Raw genomic sequence first — 26446 nt, 5'->3', positions numbered from 1 at the left:
ATAACATTAATTATTTAATCTTAAATAATTATAAGATTATTATAAAAATAATCTTTTAATCTTATTTGTAATAATCTTTTCTATAAACATGATACACTACACTAGAAAATCATCAGCTTCTGGCTACAAAAATCTATATTTCATATCCATCTATGTATGGATATGAAATTATACAAGTGGCACAGTGGCACAGTCTACTTCTGTTTCAGTTTTTTCCGGAAAAGTCAATGTTTATATAATCCTGGTTTCCCAGAATGTCTTGTCACATCTTTCAATAAACAATATGCCTGCTGATGAGCTAAAATTTCCTCCTGAATCTACTCCCCAAGCACCTTAGGGAGTTGTTGGTTAGGAAAACGCCTATCCCTGATGAATAGATGAGAGGCTTAGCCCACACAACTCATAGATCCAACTTCTGGCCCTAGAAGCTCCATTGGCAACATGGGCTTGTCTCCAAACCTTCTCTCTTTTCTTTTCCCCTGCCTTCCAGGCACACAAATTTGGGTTGTTTGGGGTTTTTTTGTTTTGTTTGTTTGTTTGTTTTTTCATTGAGGTATCTACAGCTGTTTAAGGTTATTGGAAAACATTTTGTGGCTTCTGATGTAAGCAGATGGCGTACAGGACAGTTAATACTTTCTGAATTCTCCTGAAATAAATCTCACTTAAATCTTCACATGCACCCAAAATCTCTTTTCACAGGCTGTCTCTTTTAATTCCTAAGATCTTCAGACACCGCCTCTGCTCCAAAATCCGTCCCACTAGACGAGATACCAAGGACTCATTTTCAAACATATATTCCCATTACTGTCAATATTTTTTTCCAGGAGCAATGGTCATTTTAAACCCAAACCCATTCCTGGACAATGAAGTACTTAGCTATCTTTAGGTGCCAGTCCCTCAAGAGCTTCCAGCAGTCCTCAGACAGACACGGTTACTTACCCAACATGTTAAAGCTGCTCTGTCTTTGTTTCTAACAAATTTGTATTTTTGTACTCGTTTTTTCCTCTCTCCAGTGATTAAGGAAAAGAAATGTTTTAATCATTTATGAACTTGAGACCCAGCCTGCAAGCAAATGCTTGGCCTCGCATGACTTCTAGATATATCTCATTAATTTCTAATCTTTTGTATAATCTAATTGAATGTCCAAAGTAAAAGTTGTGTCGATATTGCTTGTTACAGACTCTTTGCTTAAACAATATATTTTGCCTCAGTTGAGCTGCTGCACCATGTTTTATACACCAAAGTCATCCAAGGTGCCTCTAGGGCTTATGCAGGCAGGTTCCATAAACCCCAATACTGCAGAGTTGGAACCTCACACAAATCTTACACAAACCTTCCCCCAGGCATTTATGGCCACCTCACCACAGGCACATCCCTGAAAGATCTGAGAAGAATTCACAGATAAAGAAGTTCAGTTGATTTCCACATTATGGAAAGAGCATAAATGCAAGGAAAAATATGTTAGATAAGCCAAATGAATGTCTGGCCTTTCTCTTCTTTACAGAAGAGTTTGGACTAAAATTGCTTTCTTTTCTGGAAGATTTGTGTGCACACTCTCCCTCAGTAAACTATATTATATATCACAGTATGAGTGAATTGTACAAGTAGATTACATTTAATGAGAAAAAGTCCTATTTTTTTTTTTTTTTCAATCTAAAGATAGCAGAAACTAGGATGTCACCAAAAATAGTCCTTTTGATCATGATGGCTGTCTTTACATTGGTTTTGGACAATGCATTCAAAAAGTAACACCCATTTTACCTCCATCATTAGAAAAACTTCACTGAAATAACCTCAATAGCACATACTTAAAAGTTTCTGGCCTTCGATCAAAAAGTAAAACTGGGAGTTGCCAAAGTAAAAATGTGCTGATCTGCCCATTATTAAGCTGAGTAGTAACATCTGAAAATACCTCTTTAAGATATAGGGCGCTATTCAGTGTTCACTCCCGGTGTTCTCTCACAAATATTAAGAGAATTGCACAACTTACTTTCCCTGCATCTGAACGTGCCTTATAGATTGTACCATTGCTTCTCACTCCTTTTTATTTTTTTGACTGCCAGACAAGGAAGATAATTGCACAGAGCTGGATCCCTGAGATACCTGACTGCCCAGACATGGCTGGAGTTGAGAATATAAAATTCAGGAGGAAAGAGAGTGAGAGATTATTTTTACCATAGTTTGTTTATTTCCCTTTCTCAGTGCATGGGAAAACTATATCTATTTGTTCAACTTTTCCTTTTATAACCTCTTGTTAGCCTCTTAATTATTCTGAAAATATAATTCAGATTATCTCTCATTACTAATCCTGTTTGTTCTACTTGCATAGCACAGAGGAAACAGATTCTGGCTGCCACGGAGCACAGCTAATATCCAACACTCGTTCCCCTCCTGCCAAGGAGCTGGCATTAGAATCCAGGAATCCAGCTCTAATGGCATCCCTTATTGCTAGTACACAAAGTAGCAAGGGGAGGAGTATGGGCAGTCAAGTGGTGTTCCCCACACTCACGTCCACACTGCAAATCCGCAACTACAAATGTGAGAGCTGGTAGGCCATGCCTAAACTAGCTTTGAAGGGTAGATTCTGGGATGGAGGACAGTTTAATTTTGATTATGCCCCTTAAAAGCAGGGACTGGGCTGGAATGCAAGCAGCTACAGGATTTTCTTGCAGAAGGGGGTGTTACTTTTTTTTTTTTCCCCCTTAGCTTTCTTGTTTAAGGAGGTTCCCATACTTACAGTTTCAAAAACACATAAAAACCATGATCCAATGTAATTAGTTCAATCCTGTCTGCCATCGTCTGCAGGCAGCCTAGAAGACATGGCTTGCTGAGTTGAGAAGAGAACTCTTCTCCCAGAAGAGAAGGTTGGGTGGAGCACAACCTGTGGGATACAGAAACAGGAGTTTCCTTGGAGATATTCAAAACCAAGCTGGACATTGCTCTGAACAACCTGCTCTAGCAGATGCTGTTTGAGGAGAGGGGTTGGACTAGGCAATGTTCAGTTGCCTTCCAACCTCAGCTATTCTGTGATTCTGTGAAGAGGTAGCTCTCAGAAGTATGAGCTGACTCATTTATCTCACTGTGGAACTGTCAAAGGGCTCTGGAAATTTAAGATCAATTTGCACAGAGACTGACAGTTGAGCAGATGACAATCCACACAGGGAATATTACAAAGAACATTGAATCACACTACCCTTTATTACATAAAGCAATATTACAACTCTTATTGTTAATCTTCTTACTAATGTTTTAATAATAGAACTTTAATAATACTGCAGAACCACCACTGCAACAACACAGAAGTCATGCTCCTATATGCTGAATGAGTGATGACCAGCAAAGGGTACCCATGATGATGGCTGAGCATCACAGATTTGTAGGTACTGCCTCACTGATCCAGCCCAGAGTCCACATGCACAGCTTGTCTGCCTCCGGCACACAGTGAAGGCAGGTTCCTCCTCTTCTTCTCTTCTCTCCAACTGGCATTCAGATCTACTGAAGGATGAGCTCTGGGGTCTTTGGAAGAACATTCCCAAAATTGATCTGCCACTGCCTGTGCTTTTATCAGTAATCTCTGGTCTAGGCATCACATAGGTCTCCCAACCAGATTTTCTTTATCCATCTTGCCAAACAATTTTCCATCGTCACCAGTCTCTGACAGACCATACCTTTCTACTATTAGCTTCTACCAATCACCCGAAAGGTCTCGTTTTTTATACCAATCACCTCAGGTAGTTTCCATTTTATGTATCCATCCACTTAAAGCTCAACAGTTTGTTTTCTTTTTATACCAATAAACTTAAAGTTACGATTTGCACCCTCGTCTCTGGCTGACTACAGGCGTCAAGGGAAGACCATGTGGACTTAACTCAGACGCCCCGTGACAACAACTGGCATGGCACTATTTTATTTGGTTGAGAGGAAGAGGCAGAACTACAGATTGCATAACAGTCTCTTACTGTTGTCTCTTCTCACGCTGCAGACGCTAAGCATCAGGGTGATGGACAAGGAAGACATCTTCCCTGAAATTTTTCTCCTGCTTCAAAGTAGAGGTGCAGAGCTTTAGGAAAGCACTAAGAAGTTTCTAAAACCTAAGCCATTTTCTTCATGGGTATCCAAAAGTCAAAAAGCACCCAAATGCAACTCTTCTGGCTGTGAAATGCATTGAAAGTGAAAATATAAAAGCCCCTATTCAGATTATTATCTGTCATGTTCTTGCCTTTGTGTCAGTGAAATAACTTTCTACTACAGCAGAGGAGTGTAAAGCCCAACACTTAAAGGCAGTTCAAAAAGTTCATATGATTTATCTCATTCACAGTAAACCATCCGGCTGCATTCAGAACACCGTGAAGACCCAAGTTAAGCTGTCATTGCTGGCACATCTCACTGCTCTCTGCAGTTCTCTTCACACATTGATCTCTGCTGGAGTTTCAGTGACATGACATTTCCCTGCAGGATCAGTAACGGTGCCTGCATGGGTGTCCGTGCACCAGGTTGTACAAGCAACTTTCAGCGCCATTCAAGTCTCAGGTAGTACTCTACATAACTACATGGATTTAAATCAAAGGGAGCTGGTGGTGAGAAGCAAATAGGAAACAACACAATGACAAGTAAAAGTTCTCAAGGCAACTGGGTGGAGGAGCTGTTAACTGGAAGTGTTCATGGGTGGCACAATTAACCCTTTCCAGACATTAACCTGGGAGAAAAAGGATTTTAATACCTTAAAAGATCCCGGAATGCTGGGCAGTATTTCAGTAGTTGCAAAGGGCAAATCGAATAGACACATTCTAAAAGAAAATGGGATAGAAACTGCAGCTGGCAGCCCTGTATAGACTGTACATTTGATGTTTTGGCTTAGAAAAGCTGGGTTTAGTTCACTCTGAACACCCCATCAGATTCCAAGATAAATGACACTCATTTGGATCTGTCAGATTAATAGATGGGGAAGGAGGAGGGTAGTAGGGGGTCACTGTATCCTCAAGAATCAGTTTAAAATTGGAAGGACCACAGAAATGGCATGCTCAGCTGTAACTCTGCTGGGTACGACAGGGCTTGGAACAACATTTATTGGGTAGTGCTACACTGTCAGCTTAGCTCTGACCTTTCTGACTTTTCAGATCCAACTCGCATGTCCTGGTTTTTTCCTAGACCCTTTCAAAGGCAACCAGCTAGGTCCTTTCCAGACGAAGCCTGGCTATAACTCCGAGCACTGTTGACTACAGCAAACTCACTTACAGGCAGTATAGAATAAAACTAAGCAATTTAGGTTGATCCACACCAGAGTACTGCAATGCTATCCCAGAAAGCCTTGCTCCCTCAGGTATCTGCACAGCCTCTCAATACATGATCTGGGACATACTTGCCACAAATGGCAAGCTTTGAGGCTATGACAGATGCGTCACTTCATTTCGGGCTCTTTGAGCTGAAAAAGGCATTAATTTCTGATAATTATTTCTTAGAGCTACATAACTGCTATTTTGGACTTGGAGGAGACTTGGGCCAAGTGCTATGCACTGCAAATACAATCAATTCTCTCTCCAAAACACTTGTGCTGCAGAGCGTGTTTGGGAGCTACTCTGCATCCCCTGACTTGGAGGCTAGGAAATACCCTCTGGAGTAGCTGTCAGTGTAGATGTCACCTTTAAAGACTTGGTGCAAAAGTTCCTCTCAAGTCAAGAGTAGCAACAGACATTTGATGGTAAGAGTCCCTTCCAACCCTATTTGATGGATTCTGTGGGTACATTTTGGTTCAGACTCTCCTTCTACACATACTGCAACAATAAGAAAAAAATTGTATATATTATAGAATACATGAAATACACAGTATGAAAAGAAACATGTCAGATTATTTTTATCCCATTACAAGTCACTTTTCTATGGACTTTGGGAAGGAGAAGTAAAAAAAGAGAAAATTTTATGCATGCAGAAAAGAAATAAAGTGAAAACTGATCATAAGAACCTTGCCACACCTTCTGTCTGACTTTTGGCACCTCCACAGAGAAGGGACCAAAGCCACATGTTCCTACCAAAACAAGGAAGAAGGGAAAGAAGTGGTGTCAAAGCAGTGACAGAGCACCTTGCTGAGCTGCCTTTTGGGTAAGGGGAAGAGCTAAGGAGAGTAAGGCATGATAGCCCTGATTAGAAAGACTCTGTCTCTGCACTCAACAGTCCCTGCACTGCACACTTTGACCTTTGCCAGACTCTTCTCCGTGGTGCCCAGTAATAGTCTGAGAAGCAATGGGCATGACCTGAAATACAGAAAATTCCATTCAAACATTAAGAAAAACGAATTTCACTGTGAGGGTATTCGAACACTGGAACGAATTATCCAGAGAGGTTGTGGAGCCTCCACCTTGCTCTAGCTGACCCTGCTTTGAGCAGGGGGGGTTGGACTAGATGATGTCCAGAAGTCCCTTCCAACTGCAGAGATTCTGTGATTCACTATCTCACAGGTCACAGGTGAAAGAATTACTCAGTAGACTTAAGCAAGGAGGAGAAATTAAAATGAGGACTTTCAGCAGAAGGGTAAAATCCATTTTACTACCTCAAGTTTATAAATTTGAAGAGGATAGGAAGGCATTTTGGAAGGTACAGGTCTCACAAAATGATAAATTAATGTATTTCTCACTGAGTAAAATGAAAACACAATTATTTCAGTTTTTTCCAAAGCAGATGAAACAAATAAAGTTACATATTTTAAGTATACAACTTCACCATCTTTCTCAGCAACTAACCTACTAAATGTGTCTATTTGGATTACCTCTGTCATTCAGTTTTCAGTAATGTTTAAGGCCAGGAACCCTCCTGTGTTACTTGAAACCAGTGTTGAAGGGCTCAAGCTGTGATATAAAGTGAACAGTCCGTCTCCTAAATATCCCATAAATTCTCCCAACTATTTAACCTGGGATGTGTGACAATCTGTTTATAATTGCCTGAAATCACCCCTCTTCTCTTCTGCCTTTTTGCTGGGTATATCATCTCATTCAATATCAACAGAAAATCCACCTGTTTTCCATTTACCATTGTAGGAAAAACATAGTTAACTACTCGAGGGAATGGAAATTCCTACGTTTTCATTTGCCATTTTCCTGGGCAATTCTTTTGGAATTACCAATGGGTTAAGTTCTTTTAGAGGTTAGGGAAAAAACTTATATTTGTTCTTTTACCCTTCAAAATTGCTTCTTTGAAGTATCCAATTCTTTTTAAGCTCAAGAAGTCAGAAGTCAGATGGGACAGAAATGTTGGAACAACATTATTGGGTAGTGCTACACTGTCAGTTTAGCTCTGACTTTTCTGATTTTTCAGATCCAACTCGAATGTCCTGATTTGTTCCTAGACCCTTTTGAAGGTAACCAGCAAGGTTAGTCAGCAATGGGACATCAGTTACAGTGTTACAGGCTTGTCTTCTGCAAACAATTATTTATTTCTAAAAATGCCCATAAGTTTATGATTAAAAGCAGCTGTCAGTGAAGGAGTAATTTCCTGTTTTATCATATCATGGTCATTCTCCTTGCAAACAAATCCAGACATGGTGTCATTCGATTGAATACTCTGGAGGATAAGACAGATCTGTGGGATCAGTGAAAGAAACAAATTCAAGATCTAGTGTCTCAGTAAAGAGCACACATGCCTGATGCCCTACGAATTTCAGGAAAAGCATCCCTCCACCTACAGTGGAGATACCTGCAGAGATATGCATCTTTCCACTGGGCAGCATATGAGATCCATCTTACTGTCTATGCAGATCAACATCATCTCAGGCTACACTCAGAAGCAGAAGTATAAGGTAATGTAACATAAAGCTCTGGGGAACTATAATAAGGTTCTTCTAGGGGTTTTGCATAAAGTCAGGTAAATTCTGTACTAATTTCTGAGCAGGCTTCAAAGTAAGTCTCAGGTGGGTCAACCCACCCCATGTCAAGGCAGACAGCTTTAGTGGTGAATAAAATCCATTGCCATCTGCAGATTCTTTGCTCCCTTCCTTCTCTCTGTGCATTTATCTGCTCTCAGGCAAGGTCACAGAAATCAGGTATGAGATTGGATGAGCCCTTGAGCCTTTCCCTAAGGGAGACGCAGTTGAATCCTTTTCAGTGGTGAGTCAAGTCTCTGTCCCCATGCCATCATCCATGACTTAAGCTTTAGCTGCTCTCCCTCAACCATGCCTCAGTCTGATCTGGTCACAGCTGCTTTGTCTATTCGCCTGATAAAATTATAAATTTGAGCAATCATAGAATCATAGAATCATTAAGGTTGGAAAAGACCTCTAAGATCATCGAGTCCAACCATTGACACAACACCACCATGCCCACCAAACCATGTCCCTAAGCACCACATCTACAAGTCTTTTAAATACTTCCAGGGATGGTGACTCAACTACTTCCCTGGGCAGCCTGTCCCAATGTTTAACCACTCTTTCAGTAAAGACATTTTTCCTCATGTCCAATCTAAACCTCCCCTGGTGCAACCTGAGGCCATTTCCTCTCGTCCTAAATCACCCGGGCCAGCTCTGTGCAGAGAGCTGCCTAAGGACCAAAACTGGAGAAGGAAGGAAACAGGTGAGTAAGAGCCACATTGCCGTGAGTAAGAGCCAGACTGTCAGATCACTGAGCACACATGAAAAAGAGAATAGGGAAATAATCTATTAGTCCACCGTTTCCTCCTTCTGCACAGGAAAAACCATGTCTACATTAGTGAGAGGCTCAAGGGCAGCTATCTGGAGAAAAACGACTGGTGGTAAGGACCAGCACTCATGCACACGTTGTCAGTGAGACTTACATTAGCCTAGCTCTAGCCTGCTCCTGTGAACTGAAGGTCCATTAACAGTTGGAGTGCCTTTGGGGCAATCCTGGAGCACATCTTGTGGTCACTTTCATGCCAAAGAAATCCAATTTGTGCATTTCAAGACTACTCTGCTGTGCGGAAAAAAAAAGCACAGAGAAGGGGATGAGCAGATGGTTTTCTTCAAAAGCTCTCTCCTGACACAAACCAAACCACTAATATAGATGCACCTTGAAGACAACATGCACTCTGGAGTTATAACTATGGCTGTGTCTGCTTGGTGGCTGACCTGTGATTTATGTGTGTTTTAACCTGAACCTTTGCCAGAGAGCTACAAAACTTAAAAGCCTGTGCTGTGAATTCATGTCCACATGGCTCTCTGGGAGTGGAGGTAAAAACTCATATCTCACTTTATAAGCTGGCAAAGGGGAAGGCTAGACACATTGCTCTTCAATGCAGGGAGACACAGAGGGGGTGAGTGAAAATTATTTAGTGTTTGGTACCTAAAATGCTGTCCCCCATTTTGCATTGCCCTCTGCAGATGCACATGCCTTACATTACTCTGCTAATTAGGAATGTTCTGCCTATTTTATGTGGTTTAATTTACAAACTGAGATAAATATCACTACTTTCAGTGTATAGAACATAGCTTACCTTGAGCAAGAGCAGCATTATTCCCATTTCACTGAGACAGACGTAGCATTTACCGATGTCAGTGTTTTTCAAACAGTAGTAAATTCATTTTTTAAAATTCAGTTTCCTAGGCATCTGTCCTGGTTTTGGCAAGGATAGAGTTAATTTCCTTCCTAGTAGCTGGTACAGTGCTGTGTTTTGGATTTAGGATGACAATGATGTTGATAACACACTGATGTTTTAGTTGTTGATGCGTAGTGCTTACACCAGTCAAGGACTTTTCAGCTTCCCATGCTCTACCGACTGAGAAGGCTGGAGGGGCACAAGAAGCTGGGAGGGGGCACAGCCAGGACAGCTGACCCCAACTGGCCAAAGGGACATTCCATACCATGGGACGTCATGCTCAGTACATAAACTGGGGAAAGCTGGCCGGGGGGGCCGCTGCTCGGGGACTGGCTGGGCATCGGTCAGCGGGTGGTGAGCAACTGTACTGTGCATCACTTGCTTTGTGTATTATTATTATTACATTGTTATTGTTATTATTATTTTAATTCAATTATTAAACTGTTTTTATCTCAAGCCATGAGTTTTTCTCACTTTTACTCTTCCAATTCTCTCCCCCATCCCACCGGGGGGGGGCGGGGGGGGAAGTGAGCTGAGCGGCTGTGTGGTGCTTAGTTGCCAACTGAGGTTAAACCACGACAGTATCAAAAAACCAAAAAAAAAACCAAAAAACCCTCCAAAAACTCCAAAACCTTACTCCAGAAAACAAGAAAGTTATTTCTGTAACACTTTTAAAAACAATATGATTTCTTGGTTTGGAATGTTGTTTCCTATTTTATAAATGTAACCTTATGACATTTTGTTTCAAGCTAATTTTATTTCAAAAATTGATGTCAGTTAAAAGAATGAAATTCAATATAGCAGTTCAACTACCAGTATATCGTACGTTTTATTTTGAGTCAAAGGCAGTCATCGGTGGGAAGGTTTCTACACCATGGGATTGATGCTTCCCACAATGATTCCAGGTTTCCAGCCTGTCTTTTTGTCACACCACTGCTCCTTGACAGCAGGCTGGACTTAACACCATAGCTACTAAGGGTGTGCAAGGGGGAAGTCTTCAGGAACGTGGTCTGCTTTGCTCTGCAGATGTCCAGGAAAGGAGGAACAGAGAGAAAACACCCAGACAGCAGTGACAGCTGTTGCAGAGGAACCCGTAGGGTTTACAAAGAATGTCAATGAGGCCCATGACAGAAGCATCCCACTTTGCTTCAGTAAGTTCAGCTACCTCTGCCAAGTACCTTTATCATCTCAAGCCCAAAGCAGACAGTCCCATACTGTCCAAGGGAGACAGTGAAAGCAGGTCTAAGCTTCTACACAGCATGGCAAAAAGCACCTTTCAGGAGCCCTGGAACACTCTCCTTTACATATCTGTACCGCACTGGCTGAGAAACACGCTGTGTGAGTGACTTCCAACAGCATTTATCCATGAGCATCAGCACGCTGGGAACATACTTTAAACACTGTGAAGATGAAAAAAACATATATATGTCTCCAGGTGCAGAAAGGAAGTCTTTCATCTTTTAGGTTTCTTTCTAAAATGAGTAGATATTTAAAATTAAAATCTGAACATGGACTTGTTTGATACCTAGGCACCTTCAAACAGGTGAGGAAGTACTGCTGAAAACACCAACACCTCAAGAATACCAGAGGCAAATGACCTTACATTCCTTTATTTACTATTACAGACAGAAGAATACTCATTATTCCATATAAAACTTTCCATATGACCTAAAAGCCAAGATAGACATTATACCCTCTGACTCAAGAGTAATTCTATATTGTTCAAGCTTTCCACAGAAAAACTGTTTTGTGGTTGAGATATATAATCACAAAAGCATTTTACTTTTTTTCTTTATTTTAAAAGAACGTGATTCTGTGAAGAAAAGAGAAAATAATTCACTCTACCTTGGGCAGCGTTTGCTCAGTGCATGGCCAGAAAGTGGAAAATTCATGCTCAGCATGAACCTACTTTAAAATTCTACACTTCTGCATTCCCAGAAGGACAAAACCGTATCACACAGCCATCAATGTTCACCACAAGAAACTTTTCTATTCCACAGTCTTGTACAAATTACAGTCGGCCTTCTTCTTTCCTCATATTTGTAGTGGTTGAATTGAACCTTTATTTAGGCCGAATACCACCTCCCTTACCCATGTTGACTTCAGTACCCAAGTACCTGCTTGAAGAGTAATAAATTACTCAGCAGAAGATTGCAGAGTATGATTATTATACTGTAAATTCTTTGGCAGAGGAATATAATTTCTGAAGTGTGGCCCTTACCTCTTTGAAGCACCGTTCACTGAGAAATTCACGTCCACCCACACCCCATTTCCACACATAGTCCATGTTTTCTGTCCTGGAGACGGTCTTTTATTTTTTCAACAACAAATTCTTACGCAAAAATTCCAGTTTACAAACACAGAAGCACTTCACCAAAAATACAGGTACTCAGTGAAAATTTCTGAAAGGCTAGTCAGGGCTGAGATTTAATTTACAGTAAATATCAGGGAGAAAGAAAACAGGAAACATCTTCAAATAGGCTGAAAAGCCAGTAAGAGCTATAAACACAGAGGAAACCACTGCTGGCTGAGGAGTTATCTTCACTGAATATTACTGAAAGCTGGGACATACACTGAAGAGATAGCTCTCCAAATACGCCCTGTTTCTGCACTCCTCCACTGGCAACAGCTATTGACCACTTTCGGAGACCACGCATTGGCCACATTTATGTTTAGTAGTCCAGGGGACAAGGCATTCGGCCAAGAGGCAAAACAGTTAGGTTCAGATGGCTGATTTAAATCAGGCAGAGCAGGGCTACAAATATCTTCCATGCAATCTCTAGCCAAAGTATGAAGTCCTTTCTCCCAGTAGCCACCATCTCCATACATTTCAAAACAATTATTTCACCAGGATGAGTAAGTACTATAACTTATCCTGGTGGGAGGAGTGCAAGCCAATATTAACCTAGATTATACACGATACATTATACTTTAACTCATAAAGGAAGAAGCCATGTAGCATGGATAAAGGTATCAGAAATTTATGGAGGCTTTAGATCTCTCTGTAACAGAAATGTAAGGCTGATAGGATGGGCCGAAATTGAAAAATTCTTTTTCTGAACTGGTCAATTAAAATATATATGCAAAAGAGCATCAATATATGGAAGAGAAAGGCTATTCTTCTAAGCAAATTTCTTCTGCATGTCAGCAATACTTTGTGTTGTATTTAAATTCATGGCTTGAAATTATTCAGGGAATAGTTAAATAATGCAATGCATCAAATCCATTTTAAAATGAACTGCATTTTCGACTTCCCAGACACCGCAAATTATTCTCAGTTGTAATTTACAATAGGCAAGTGTTAATTTACCTAACCCATATTTTATGAATATGTATTGACTAATTGCAAGTCCATGGTTCAGGGTAAATAAATACATGATTTATATTCAGGCAAGTCACACAATCAATTTTCAATCTACTGCCTCAAATACAGTATCAGACTGTGACAGGTTTATTTACATTGACACAAGATGTCATAGTTTTGTGAACTGCAAAATGTAAATGCGAAATATTATTCAACAGTCACCGGTGGATCATGCCCAGCAGCAACGTCCACAGCAAAACCTCAGAATGTCGGCGGCCCATCTGCTGCTGCTTGACTACAAATTGAACACAACTCTAATCTAAGCAGGCCAGTCTTCACCCAGGGATCAGTTGTGCTGGCGATTTTGTTTCCTACGGTGACTCCTAATTTAACATTTCCTCTTCTCACCTACCCAGAGAGGAGAGCAGCACTTCTGCCATTAGGTAACAGCAGAAAAGTATGTGGCTGTGCCCTCTGCGTACTTGGACTTGGCCTTTCAGGTCACAATCGATGTTAAGAGCAGTTAATCAAGCTTTCAGATTACTGCAAAAGGTCTGTGCTGCCTCTTTTTTGAGTGCTAGGGCTCATCTTAAACAAGACTCACTGGACACGCTGCATCAGGGATTTTATTGGTAATAGAGCTCCCAAATCACTGGCTGCTTTTTGCCCTCTATTCACTACCATTAAATTTTTTCAATTAAATAGAACATGTTTAAATAACATTCCACGTTGAAGTACTCCTAACCTTTTCTTTAACCAGATATCTTGAGATTCACTTTCTGTCTCCAAAACTAAATCTCCACACTGAGAAAACCAGTCCAAGTGAATCCTTTAGATGCTTTGTGCAGGTGTGCTTCAGAGTCCTACAGAGAACTAAATTTCCCAGTCTGTACAGATTTCCATGTTCCTTGGATGTGGCTTCATTTTTCCTCCTCTTTCTCCTTGAATCCTCCATGAATACCTGAACGATGAATGAATTGTGACCTGGGTTTACAGTTTCACCACTTGACAATAGGCAGTTTTCCTTGTGGTAATAAAAAATATATATTTGACAGGAGTTACCTGTGTCCGGCTACTAGTTTGAGAGCATTGCTCCTTCCCTTTTTTTTTTTTTTTACATCTCCAAAGGCATTTTTTTGGATTGTAGAAAAAGAAACAAATCACCTTTCAAGCCACAGTCATGTGTGAGTCAAGTGGGGAAACTGTCGCCTAAACATAGGCTCGTAATGCTACTGTAGGTGCTCCAGGGTATTATGCATGCCCTACATGTGTTTGTCCAAGATGTGAGTTACCCAGAGACTCTCTGTCATATCTGTCCCCCATGGTGGGGTGGGTGGAGGGCAGCCCCAAATATTTCAGGTGGCCCTAAACCTCTTCATATAGGGAACAAAACTATCATGATTCATGGAAATCAACAGAAACCCAAAATCTATGAACCTGATGGATGAGATCAAGCAGAGGAGAAACAGTTAAATTTAGCAAACACTATAAGTCATTCATTCAGCTATAGCAGTAAAGGTATCTCACATGATGATATTCTGATTCACTCAATAACTATTTTCTTACTAGCAGCTTTAGAGCTATTTAATGATGTTGTTATACCCACAAGACCACCTGTTAAAGAAGGGGAATACAATGAAAGTGATGAGGTGGTGGAGTGAGACGAGGAAGATACATTCATTAGAGATGCAAGAAGGCAGCTGGTGTTATTGGACATAAAAAGGAGGTTGGGGAGCCTTGTTAAAAGTTGTGTAGTCTCCTGAAAGAATTACTGAACAAAACAGCAAAAAAGTTTGGTGTTGTAGAAAAGGATTGGCAATTACAGACACCCTTTAATCATACTTCAAATTAAGGAAGATAGAGACAAAAGATTAAATTACAGTTTTAATCGGTACTCAAAAAAGACTCATTAAAATAAAAAACTTCCAGTTTCATTTCTTGAGACAGTGTTGGGGTTCAGCGAGCAATTTGAATGGAGTCTGCAGGCTGGAGTTAATTACTTGCATTAGCATTTCAGATGGGCTTCCATGTAAATACCAGCTCTTTGGTGTGGTGTGGACGTAGACAAAAAGTAAACTAAATGCTTGATCTCCTTTATAGGATCCTAGATTATGTCATTTAATAGGTAGCCAACAGCATGGGCATTGAATTACACAGGCTTCTGAAAACAGCTCTGGAATTTAATTAATTGGGACAAATTATCCAAAGCAGCTTGGCATTGAGGAAGGAGGACAGACTTAGAGAGAAATGACAGATGGATGTGCAGAAAAGAAAGACGGAAGGACCTTTGCTGCTCTTGAAGGACTCAGCCTAAAGGCCACTCTCACTCCACCAAAAGGGTTTTGCGTCACGCTTTCATGAGTCATTATTATTTACGTGACACCTAAATGTCCATATTTGTGACTCCATATGTTCAGAGCTTAATGCTGGGTGGGTGATCAGACTCAAAAAACAGTAAGTTTTAACGGTAGTTGGGCATACAGTTGGGACTGGTCAGCTTGGTTTACCCTCAAATCATGCCCCTGTACCTAAGCTGTTTGCGGCTGTTTGGGGAGAACCTTCTGGAAGGGTGGGCCCTAAGCGCCAGTAGGCAACAGCCAATAGCCAACCACTTGGAATCGAGGATATCCCCCCCCTCCAAATCCCGTAACTGACAGAAGGGGGCAGAGTCCCCCTGAGAGGTGGCCTGAAGGCTCCTGTAGAGGAGGACCCTGTCTCCCCCCCAAGTCTGGTACTGGACCGCGGTGTCTCCCCGTGGCATAGGGAGGCTATGTCATGCACTAACGCCAAACATATGCATTTTGGGTATCCGAGCCCCTTTAGTCTGCTGTCAGTTCGGTCTCAAACCAGGATACCCACCCTGCAGGACTGAGAGACATCCTGTTCCCACAGGCTGCTTAGAACCCCTTGTAAATAGCTGAATATATCAACCTTAATGGAGACAGAGGATAATCAGCAGCATACTGATAAATTAAGATGAATATACATGGTTTATGGCCATGTGCCTGGCATGCACAAATATCTGGCATGCACAAACATCACTTTAAATTCAGACAATATAATCAGAAGTCGATGAGATTCCAGCATTTTTGGGCCTTGCAGAAGGCACTTAGTGCTTCCCAGAACTTGACCATGCACCACACGGCATGTCCAAGCACTGACAATGAGTCTTACCTCAGCTTCAGCTCTTTTGTCTTTACTTCCACAGATACTCTAGCAAGCAAGCACGCTTGTGAAATACCAAACCATCTGCTGATCTAACTTCATTGACTTTAGTGCAATTTCTTCCAGTAGAGAATTTTGCCGGGCAATGTTTGGCACATCCACTTGCACATCAGCGCTGCAGGACACTCACAGAAGTTTTCTGAAGTTGTGCCTTATGAATGCTCACCCCAGAGAGTCACAGTCACTGACTCAGGAAGCAACCACAACACAATTTAGCCACAGTTCCGTCCATCAAGTTGCATAGCCTGTCTCCTGCCTCCCAGTCCTCTGAGACCCGAGGATCTGATTTGACATTGACATCTTTCACTGCCATCCCACCAACTGGCTATTCATTTCCAGTCCGCATTTTTTTCTCCAGGTATGACCACGCTGCTGTTAGGTCCCTCCAAAGCCATCTCTTCACTAGGCTGAACAAAACCCACTCCCTCAGCCTTTCCTCACAGGGCAAGTGCTCCAGACCCTCACTATGTTGGTGGCCATCATGCAAGTTCATCAACATCTTTCTTGTACTGACAGACCTAAAACTGGACACAATATTGCATGTGTGCTCTAATGAGTGCTGAGTGATGATCACTTTCCTTGATCTACTATGTTCCTGCTGATACAGCCCAGGATGCTGTTGACTTTCATTCCAAAAGAAAAATTGGAAGAGGCAACAAAAATAAGAGTCCACCATTTGTCAAAGATGCATTCCCCTATCTGTCACAAACTCCATATACACAGCTAGAATTTTTAATCGCAACTATCAATAATTGAGCAGTGCAGAATAAGTAGTTTGCAAACACCATCCACAGACTGAAATATCTGCAAATGTTTGAAATGTACTGTACTCACAGAAAGCATAAGAGAGAGAAATTCAACAAATAACTTCCTACAGAATAGTTCATCCAGATGTACTAGAAATCATACCTTATAATAGCAATTTCCTGAGTAACACATTGTTTTAATGGATAAACACTTGTCCTGGTTTCGGCAGGGATAGAGTTAATTTCCTTTCTAGTAGCTGGTACAGTGTTTTGGATTTAGGATGAGAACAAAGTTGATAACACACTGATGTTTTAGTTGTTGATGAGTAGTGCTTACACCAGTCAAGGACTTTTCAGCTTCCCACGCTCTACCGACTGAGAAGGCTGGAGGGGCACAAGAAGCTGGGAGGGGGCACAGCCAAGACAGCTGACCCCAACTGGCCAAAGGGACATTCCATACCATGGGACGTCATGCTCAGTACATAAACTGGGGAAAGCTGGCCGGGGGGGGCCACTGCTCGGGGACTGGCTGGGCATCGGTCAGCGGGTGGTGAGCAATTGTACTGTGCATCACTTGCTTTGTGTATTATTATTATTATCATATTATTATTATCATTTTATTTCAATTATTAAACTGTTTTTATCTCAACCCACGAGTTTTTTTCTCACTTGTGCTCTTCCAATTCTCTCCCCCATCCCACCGGGTGGGGGGGAGTGAGCGAGCGGCTGCGTGGTGCTTAGTTGCCGACTGAGATTAAACCACGACACCACTTTATTTATATGATGACATTCTGACTTATATTGCTGCCCTCAGAAGCATAGCTGTACAAACAGAATTGTTTCAAGAACACGACTATGCAAACATAGAATACTGTTCATTGGAGACTCTCAAAACACTTTTACCACCGTTAAATAACTATTACATGACTTCCATGAGATACAGTGAATACCAAGATCCTGTGCATCTGCTGTCAGAAAGTCCAGCCTCTACAAAATATTAACCTTGCCAACAGGAAAAGGAAAAAGGGAATCACCGTAGTTAGACAGTACATAAGCAAATAGTGAGACCATTTCTGAATGAGGTCTACATATTTAACTTACAGCAATGCCTGTCATTTTCACAGTATTTGTAAAACTGTCATTCTTTTATTTCAAAACATCATGAGGCAGAGAACTACCACTGTCCCATGTTTACAAGAAATACAAAAAAGCTAAAGGATAAAGCCACAAAGAAACTTGGGCACCTGACTGACACTGAAATTAATCCTACTTTAGTTACTGCCTAACTTTGGAGACCCCCTAAGGTCTAAACAAGCGGGGTTTCTGCCAGACAACTTCCCATTGAGTTTCTGCTTTAAATGGCTCCATCTTGGCATGGCTTGGCAGCTCTGTATCTATCTTCCATCCAAGCTTTCTCAGACTTTTAGGTACAATCCCTTAAACAATCTAACATCCTTATCAATCCAAGATTCACTCCAAAACATGCTCTTATTGTCCTCCTCCTCTCATATGCAAAAGATCAATATGAGCATTCATCCAGACACTGACTTCTGGGTGCAGTTCTGCTCTCCTCCAGAGGTAATGCAAAACTATTACTGAATCTATTTATTCCATCAGCGATCTATGCTGTGGCACATTGCGAGGACAGCCTTACTGCTTCCAGTGGCCATCCCACTTGAGAGCTAACTTAGGCATCTCTGTACTGTGCCATTCACCAGTCAATTGCACAAGGACACCAGACATCTGCAACTGAGCAAGAAATTCAGGTCTCACAGGGCTTGAATTAATGACCTAACCATTTTATTTCATCCTGCTGCAGTTCTAGCTGCAAAATGCCAGTGTTTCTATTTCTATAACACTTCTTCAGAAAGCTAGGGGAGAGAGTCTAGTTTAAGTGAAAAGGGTGTTTGATTGGGTTTGGGCATTTTTCTACACCTTTATTACTTTTTGGGGAAAGAACTATTCTCCAAAAACAAAAAAGATTTAAACAGTGAGTTTCATTAACAAGCTTTATGAAGCTTATTGTTAGAAACTGAGTACCGGTACGGTGATTTCCCTTGATTACAATTACAGGAGCTAAGTTAGTTAATGCCAAGTAGTTGTCTGTGCTTTTGCCAAATAAGAACTATTTCAGAGCTATAATGGTTCCAGCATATTGTGTAAATGCATATTTTATTTAGATTTCTTATCCCAAGAGTTAAAAATATGTATTCATTATAACATAATTTCTTCAGTCTATGCCACGGGCTATTAAAAATAAGTTTTACATGATTTAATTGCTCTTTTGAGGTAATAGGTGCATAGAAAGCTTTAAAGCTTACTTTGCTTAAAAACCTTATATCTACATGATCAGTGTTGTGTGCATTGTCATCTCCCAAAGTATAAACCTTTATCTTTTGAATGTGAAAAACACCTCCTTTGTTAATATAGTTGATATACGATATATGGCTCACTTCCCAAAATCTAGTGAGGGTTTCTCCCTCTAAAAAACTATTTGTTTAGTAACCACTAAATGATAGGACAGCAAGAATTTGGCCATCCATTTCAGAGCACAGTTCATATAATATAACCATCCATATGTACTAGCCAAAGTCCTTCAATAAAAAAGAGAAATAATGGAACGTAATGTTCCTCTTCTTATAATGATCCTTTAGGCCTCATCTACACACAAAGTTAATTACTTTAAACTGGCAGAGGGAAAGCCTTGCCATCAGGCTTACAAAGGTAGGTAGCAATTTTTTATTCAAGTACATCTTTGTGGAAAACTTTATGGTATTTCCTATCATCAAAATCTACAGAAAAATATTATGCCGAGGGTTTTTAACCGAAAGAGGTTATTGCATTTAATTAAACTGACCCTAATATTGGGATAACTCTCCCCTATCTGTAGTTATCTAAAATGTAGGTGTCTACTGTAAAGTAATTGACTAAAGCTCTAATGTCATTGTGGAAAGATGAGACTCTTCAAAGGGTAATTAATCCTCTGCTAAGACAGGAAGGATGAATCACCCTCTGGAAATACCTTTTTCCATCAACAGTACTTTTTCACATCATGCATAATAAAACTGTGAAACTCATTACCACAGGATGCTGTGGAGGCCCAGGCGAAAGGCACTAATGCATTTAAAAGCCCTAGACTAATTCATGGAGAATGGGTGCAGTAAGCAGATGGTCTGAAAATAGTCACCAGCTCAGGAAGTCCATAAACAATATATCTGGAAGGTGGGAAGTATCCCTTTGTATACTGCTTGTTTCTTATACTCTTCTCTAAACATCTGGTACCAGCCCCTGTTGGAAACAGAATACAAGATTAGATGGTCTGTTGGTCCAACCCAGTGGGAGAGCTCTTTTGTTCTAAAGTTAACTCACGTCCTCAGTCAACACACGTATTCCCCTTAAGAAACCACGTGTACACAAATACTAGATAGTTTTTCTTTATATAAAGGGATACTATTCTATTTAGTATTAAGAAATTTTATTTTGCTCCAAGATACTTTTTGGTCTGAAATGTAGCCATTTTGTGTTAGCCAATAGATTTTCTTTATAAGCAGTAAGTTGCAGAAAATTATTTCTGTATGTTCTAACAATAATATTTCCTCAAAAAAGATCAAATAGCTTTGTTTGGATATAATGTATTGTTACCTGCTGTCTGTATCTCTGATATACCAGGTGTCTGTAATCAGTCATCCAAAGCTGAGGCTCAATTTCTGTAGAAGACATTCTATAACATATTCAATGAATAATCAAACACATAGCGAGAACATGAAGATGTTTTTATCTTAAGACATGATTGCAATAAAAACATGCCTGAGAATAATAACATATTTGGAATAGGACTTTACTAGACATGCGCTGCAGGGATACATCATGATACTCAGTAAACCTTCCACTTTTTCTTACTGTCATTTTCAGTATTAGTCAGACCTGTTGTTTCCTATGTCTCATTAGCTTTGTTAACTTTCTGGGACTGTGATTACATTTCCAAATATCTGGGCATGGTTTTAAAAAACTGTTAACATTTTAAGAAACTTCTATATGTTCTAAAGACATTTTCTAGACAGCAGTTATTGAATTATGGGAGTCTGGGCTCATCAGGACCAAACTATTGGAAAAAGGACCTCAAGTCACAAGGTCAGAAGGAAAGAGCATCTTTTCAGTCTGAAAGCAACAAGATTGATAGATGCTGTAATGGAATTGAGGACCATTTGGTGAGAAACATGTGCCAAATCCCTGAGTCTCACTCTTTTTTTTTTTTTAATTCTTACCAAAGGACATGTTTCGTGGCCATCCGTGACGTGAACTTCTCATGACTGAACCAATCCTTTGGGAGGCTCTGAAGACAAAATGGTATAAGCTGAGCTGATTACAGCAGCGTCCCTAGAAGAGGCAAGTGGCTTTTAAAGTTAACTTCTTTCTTTAAAATATCATTGCCATTCTGACATTTCTGTTCAATAATCAGCGTGTTATTTTACATTCCAGGGGGACTTTCTACTGACTCGCATCACTTCCTACTAAAGTCTCTTGGGTTTAGGTCCTAACATTACTTGTAACTTCAATTTACTACTTGTAGTACTGCATTTCCAGACCCTTTCAGACACTAAAACATTTGTGGGATAGGAATTAGTTGTGAAAATACACCCCATGTCTTTTTTCAACTTTGCCAGATGATTATATTCCTTTTTATAACATTTGCCAAGGCGCTGAAGCTACTGTAGGATCCAGGAAATACATCTGCTTCTTTTGTCTCAAACTCTGCTGGTCAAATAGATAGTTGTTCAGTCCTAGATGAGTGTCTATGGTAGGTGAAGCCATCTCATTAATACAGGGTACATGCAATAACCAGAGGCATCCTATCCTCTGGGTAACTAATTACTTTCCCACAGAAAGGCAGTCAGTGTGACTTTGTAGATCACAGACAAAGCTCTGTGTTGTAGTAGTAAACATTTTAAATCATGTATATAAATTGTACTATGTAAATCTCATATTAATTGAGGCAGCATACTTCATTTTCCATACAGTGAGGCAGAATCAGTGAAGAGATGTTAAAACCTGGCCATGGTTTAGGTTTCAGGTAACATTTTCCAAAACATTTATGTGTTTTTGAAACCCAGGCCCTGATTTCAAAAGTCATCTAGGCCATCTTCAAACACAAAGCCACTGTGAAGTGAACCAGGGTAAGAATGTAAAGCACAACTGTTCTGCAGTCATTTACCTTTCCTGTTGGCTGGTGGACAGCATATCTGTTGCTGGACTGAAATTAATGAATTGCCCTGTGCCATTCCCCAATGCTAATGGCGTTATTCCAGCCTACAGCTAAGATTCTTTCTATTTAACTATTGGCACTCCATTTAGGAACCTCCCATTAAATGTCTTGTCTAATCAATAGAGAAAGACTTCAGAGGAAGATTCAGCTTGGCTGAACTGCCTTCTGCCTATGTCTTACCATTGAATATGTAGGGACCTCTGCAACCCAGCTCATACCTTCAGCTGGCCATGGGTGTGCTTTTCTGCAGCTTAGCTTAAGCCAAAACCAGACCATCCACAAGAAGCACTAGTACAGAATAACTATTCTGGGCTACATTCAAAGCTTTAACCTTTATGTACCTCTATGGTCCTAGTCTCCACAAAAATCTATAGAACTCGGATTTCCAAATCCTTGCTTGTAAATGGGAATCCAGTACCTCAGTCACTATGATGATATTTGCAGGTGTGGCAGGTGCACCCGCCCTGACAAAGACTGGGGGCATTAAGACCGCTGCGTCCTCACTTTTTGCGCCCTTACTTTCGTGCCTTTACAGTGGCGAGTGCTGACTGTCACGTACGCACTTTGGGTCAGTGATTACGGTCACGTATACACCTTGGGTGAGGGGTAAGAAAGTCAAGGCCCTCAGCCAGTTAGAAGTGACCACAGATCAGATTCGACTAGGGTGTAAATGGAGCCCCGCTGGAGAGCAAGTGGAGTTGGTCCTCGGAGCAGTGGGTCTGCAGTCGGGGACTCTCCCCTTGGGTCGGGACGCCACCCAAGGAAACTCCTCGAGGTTGAGAGCCCTCATCCTATAGGTGAGTGATTGTGCACATTTTGGATCCTCATTTCTAAAGCCAGCTGTGCAGTATTAATTCCTCATACACCATCCTGAACCTGTGGTTTACTGATGTTGTCGGAGTGTTGACACCTCATTTATAGTTAGTTTTCTGCTAAACAGTTTTGGTTAAAATAAAGTTTATTTTTGAATCTATCACCTGCCTAATTTGATTTCATGAGCTTCCGTGACAGCAGGATTAGAGAAACACTTGCCTCCCTGAGGGGCATAAACAGAGTATCCAGATTAGGTAGAAAGATTAATCAGGAAAAACAAAAGCAAGAGAGGCATTTTGAATCAAGTGAACCAAGACTTCCAAACATTCCTTACACGGTTCCTGCCATCTAATGCTGAAATCTCTTCAAGCCAAAAAACAAGCTTCTCTGGATCTGATGAACAGTGACTTTCACATCTGCTTGCTTCAATTTGGACATCCTTTGGAATAATGCAAAAGTGAGGGTGTGATATTTCCTCTTCTCTGATAATACCACTGTTTTCCTTTAATCACATTATTCGTAGTGTTTGTTAATGGTAAGACAGTAGAACTCACAAAAGGTGAAGTCAGTCATGAAAAAGATAACACTAAAAACGAACCATAAAATGAAGAGAAAAATAAAGGGTACAGTATGTAGCTAATTTGTGACTAACCCAATACTATGCATTCCTCTTACATGAGAAATACCTATGTTAAAAAAACATTATTTTTCATAAACTTAGGAACTCAGAAACTAACAGCAGTCAGAACTAAGATGTCCTTTTTAACCTTAATTCAGTCACTTGTGCATATGCCTATATATGCACATACAAATATGCACAATTCAGTTCCCTGGTCACATAATATTTCTTCTTCAATTAAATTGCTCCAGCCAGGATCACATCTTGTGTTTCATTACAGGTTCCCTGATTCTTCCAATCAAACCTGACTCCTCACTTCATCTTTCCGAACTGCTTCCTGATCCTACCTGATTTCTTTCAAGTTTTTATTTTCTCATCCCAGCCTAATTCTCCCAGGCCAGTTTTCAAGTTTTCATCACATTTTAAGACTTTCCCACTACAACTCTCTTCCTTATCTTACTAGGGTCAACCCCAACCTTGAGTCTATTCCTTTCTTTCTACTACCACTCTGTTTTCACTGGGATGCCAGCTCTCTAGCTCAGCTTGAACCTGCAGTTACAGGCAAAATTGAGAAGGGAAGGAACAGGGATTTGTAGGTCTAGAATGGGACTAAGAAGAGTCAACACAAGTCAGTAAACTTCACTGAGCTTAAATAGATATATGTATAATTGGAAATGATTAGTAATTTGCAATGTATACAAAGAGTTAAATTAAGTTAGAACGCTTCATTTAAAATGTAATTACTTTCTACTGTGGATCAGTTTGGGTGCTGTGATTCTGAAAAGAAGTGTTGACTCGCTCTCACCTTTCTTCAACCTTTTCACATTTTTTGGTTAATTTTGTTTGGCTTGTCAAACACATGAAGGCTGGATTATTAATAATATTCTAATGTGGCAGGTGCATATTTGCGTGTGGGAAGGTGTTTTAAAGTGACAGCTGAACCTTTTACTGAAATATAAGGTTTCCTCCCAGGAGAAAGTGATCTTATCTCTTCTTTTTTCTCTGGGTATGGTACACTATATGATAGAAGATGTTAATATTAGAAGTGGAACAGATGGCTCAGATTGAGATTGGGGGCACAGCTACAACTCAGAGATGGGGAAACATTCAAAAAGGAGCCGACAAGAGCAGAAAATTCAATTAAAAGGTTCATTTTGAGGAAGCAGGTGTGTGGGTTTTATTATTGAGACCTCCACACTCTCATTTAGAGTAACCCATTTATGAGGCTTGTTATGAACTTGTCTAACCCTGTTGCTGGCATTTTACTCTCTGTGCCTACTTGAAAGGAATTTTAAATGTCATTGGGTAGCTCTTGCTCTCTCTTCCTCTCTCTTTGGTTACATCTGAGAATGACGGCTCTATTTCACTGGCAGGGCTGACAAGCCTGTGATTCTCATTAGGCACAGCAGCATATAGATGCTTTGGGACCTTTCTGAATGGACAGCTCTACAAAAACTCAGTCCTTTATTGCTGCCATTATGATTAACCATAGAAAGCGCCCAAACTGATGTTTGACAGATTTTCAGCAACTTCACAATGTGGCATAACTAATGTATTATAAAATTAATATCCTCCTAAGAACAGATTGTGTATGGCTCTGTATAAGATTCAGCTGCTTTGTCCTGATCCCTGAGACTCTCGTAGGCACTATTCTTGCTAACATATTATTCAAAGCTTTTAAAAAGATAGGACTGAAGACTGACTGGCTTACCAAGTCCAAACTCCATATCCAAGAAACCAGATGCTATGACCTCTTTCATAAAATAACCCGAAGTCCATCTTAAATTCAGCCAGGAGAGTTTTGCCCTAAAGTAAATGTCATTTAAGAACCTCACAGCTCTTAAAGCCTTATTCTCATTCTCAGCCCAGGTTTATGCAGTTTGCTACTACCATTCTCCTTTCCACTGCTTCCAGCCAAGCTCCTTCCACAGGTGTTTCTGTGTTCATAGTTATATCTCCTTGCATGCTGTCCCTATATGTTGGGAGTTTCTTCTTAATCCACATAAAAGTACCTGAAGCAGCAGTGTGTAAAGTAAATCCTCCCTTCCTAATCCCTTTCCCTTCTCTCTTGGACTTTCAATCCCACAAGAAGAATTTACATGTTGCTTTTACAGCAGATCGTGAAAGTAACCAAATGTGGATTCTGGAGGGCTAAGGAGAGAAAAAAGTCCAAGGCTTAAAAGTCCTTCCTAAGAATTACTTGCCAGCATCCTTGTTTGAATCCAAAATGGTCTGGGATAGCAGGAGCACAGGAGATAGCACCATGTACCTGATATATGCATTGCACTTCCTGCACTGAATCAGAATTCAGATACGCACATGGAAAAATCAGGAGGGCAGGAAAACAACTGTCTGTGTATCCCTTCACATAGAAGCAGCTGTAATCTCATCCTTCAATTCTTATTCAGGCAAAGCTCCCAAATCCAGATTCATCATTGCTGGTCCAGATTCACTAGTGTCACCTAGCTGTTTTATGTTGCTCTTGTCACATGAAGCAGCTGTGCAGCCAGCTTTATCGTATCACTCTCCAGTACACAGCAGGCCAAGCCATGTAATTGTGTCTGGAAGAAGACTCAGTTTGATGAAAAATCTGAAGATAAACCTCATCTAATCAGATTTTTTACCTGGATGATGACTTATGTTAAATCATAAAACACAAGTGGACTTGACTCAACTTTATGCCTCTAGATAACTATTCTGTAACATGGGGAATAATTGTCTGTCTCCCAGACATCAAATGACCCAGCAGAATTAAAATATGTTCAGGCTCTCCTCAAAATTCTAACACTTGTGATGAAAAAATAAACCAAAAGTTGTCTTAAAACTAGTGCATCAATATTTTTTAAGTTGTTCAAAACCACAGAACCTGTGTCCTCTCAACCAAGCAAAGCAGTCCATGCCCTTTAATGATTTTTGACTGCTTGTTAAATCAAAGGTGCAAA

This window comes from Aptenodytes patagonicus, chromosome 1, assembly GCF_965638725.1.
Source record: "Aptenodytes patagonicus chromosome 1, bAptPat1.pri.cur, whole genome shotgun sequence".
Lineage (NCBI taxonomy): Eukaryota > Metazoa > Chordata > Aves > Sphenisciformes > Spheniscidae > Aptenodytes > Aptenodytes patagonicus.
Note: the sequence above shows the minus strand (reverse complement) of the source record.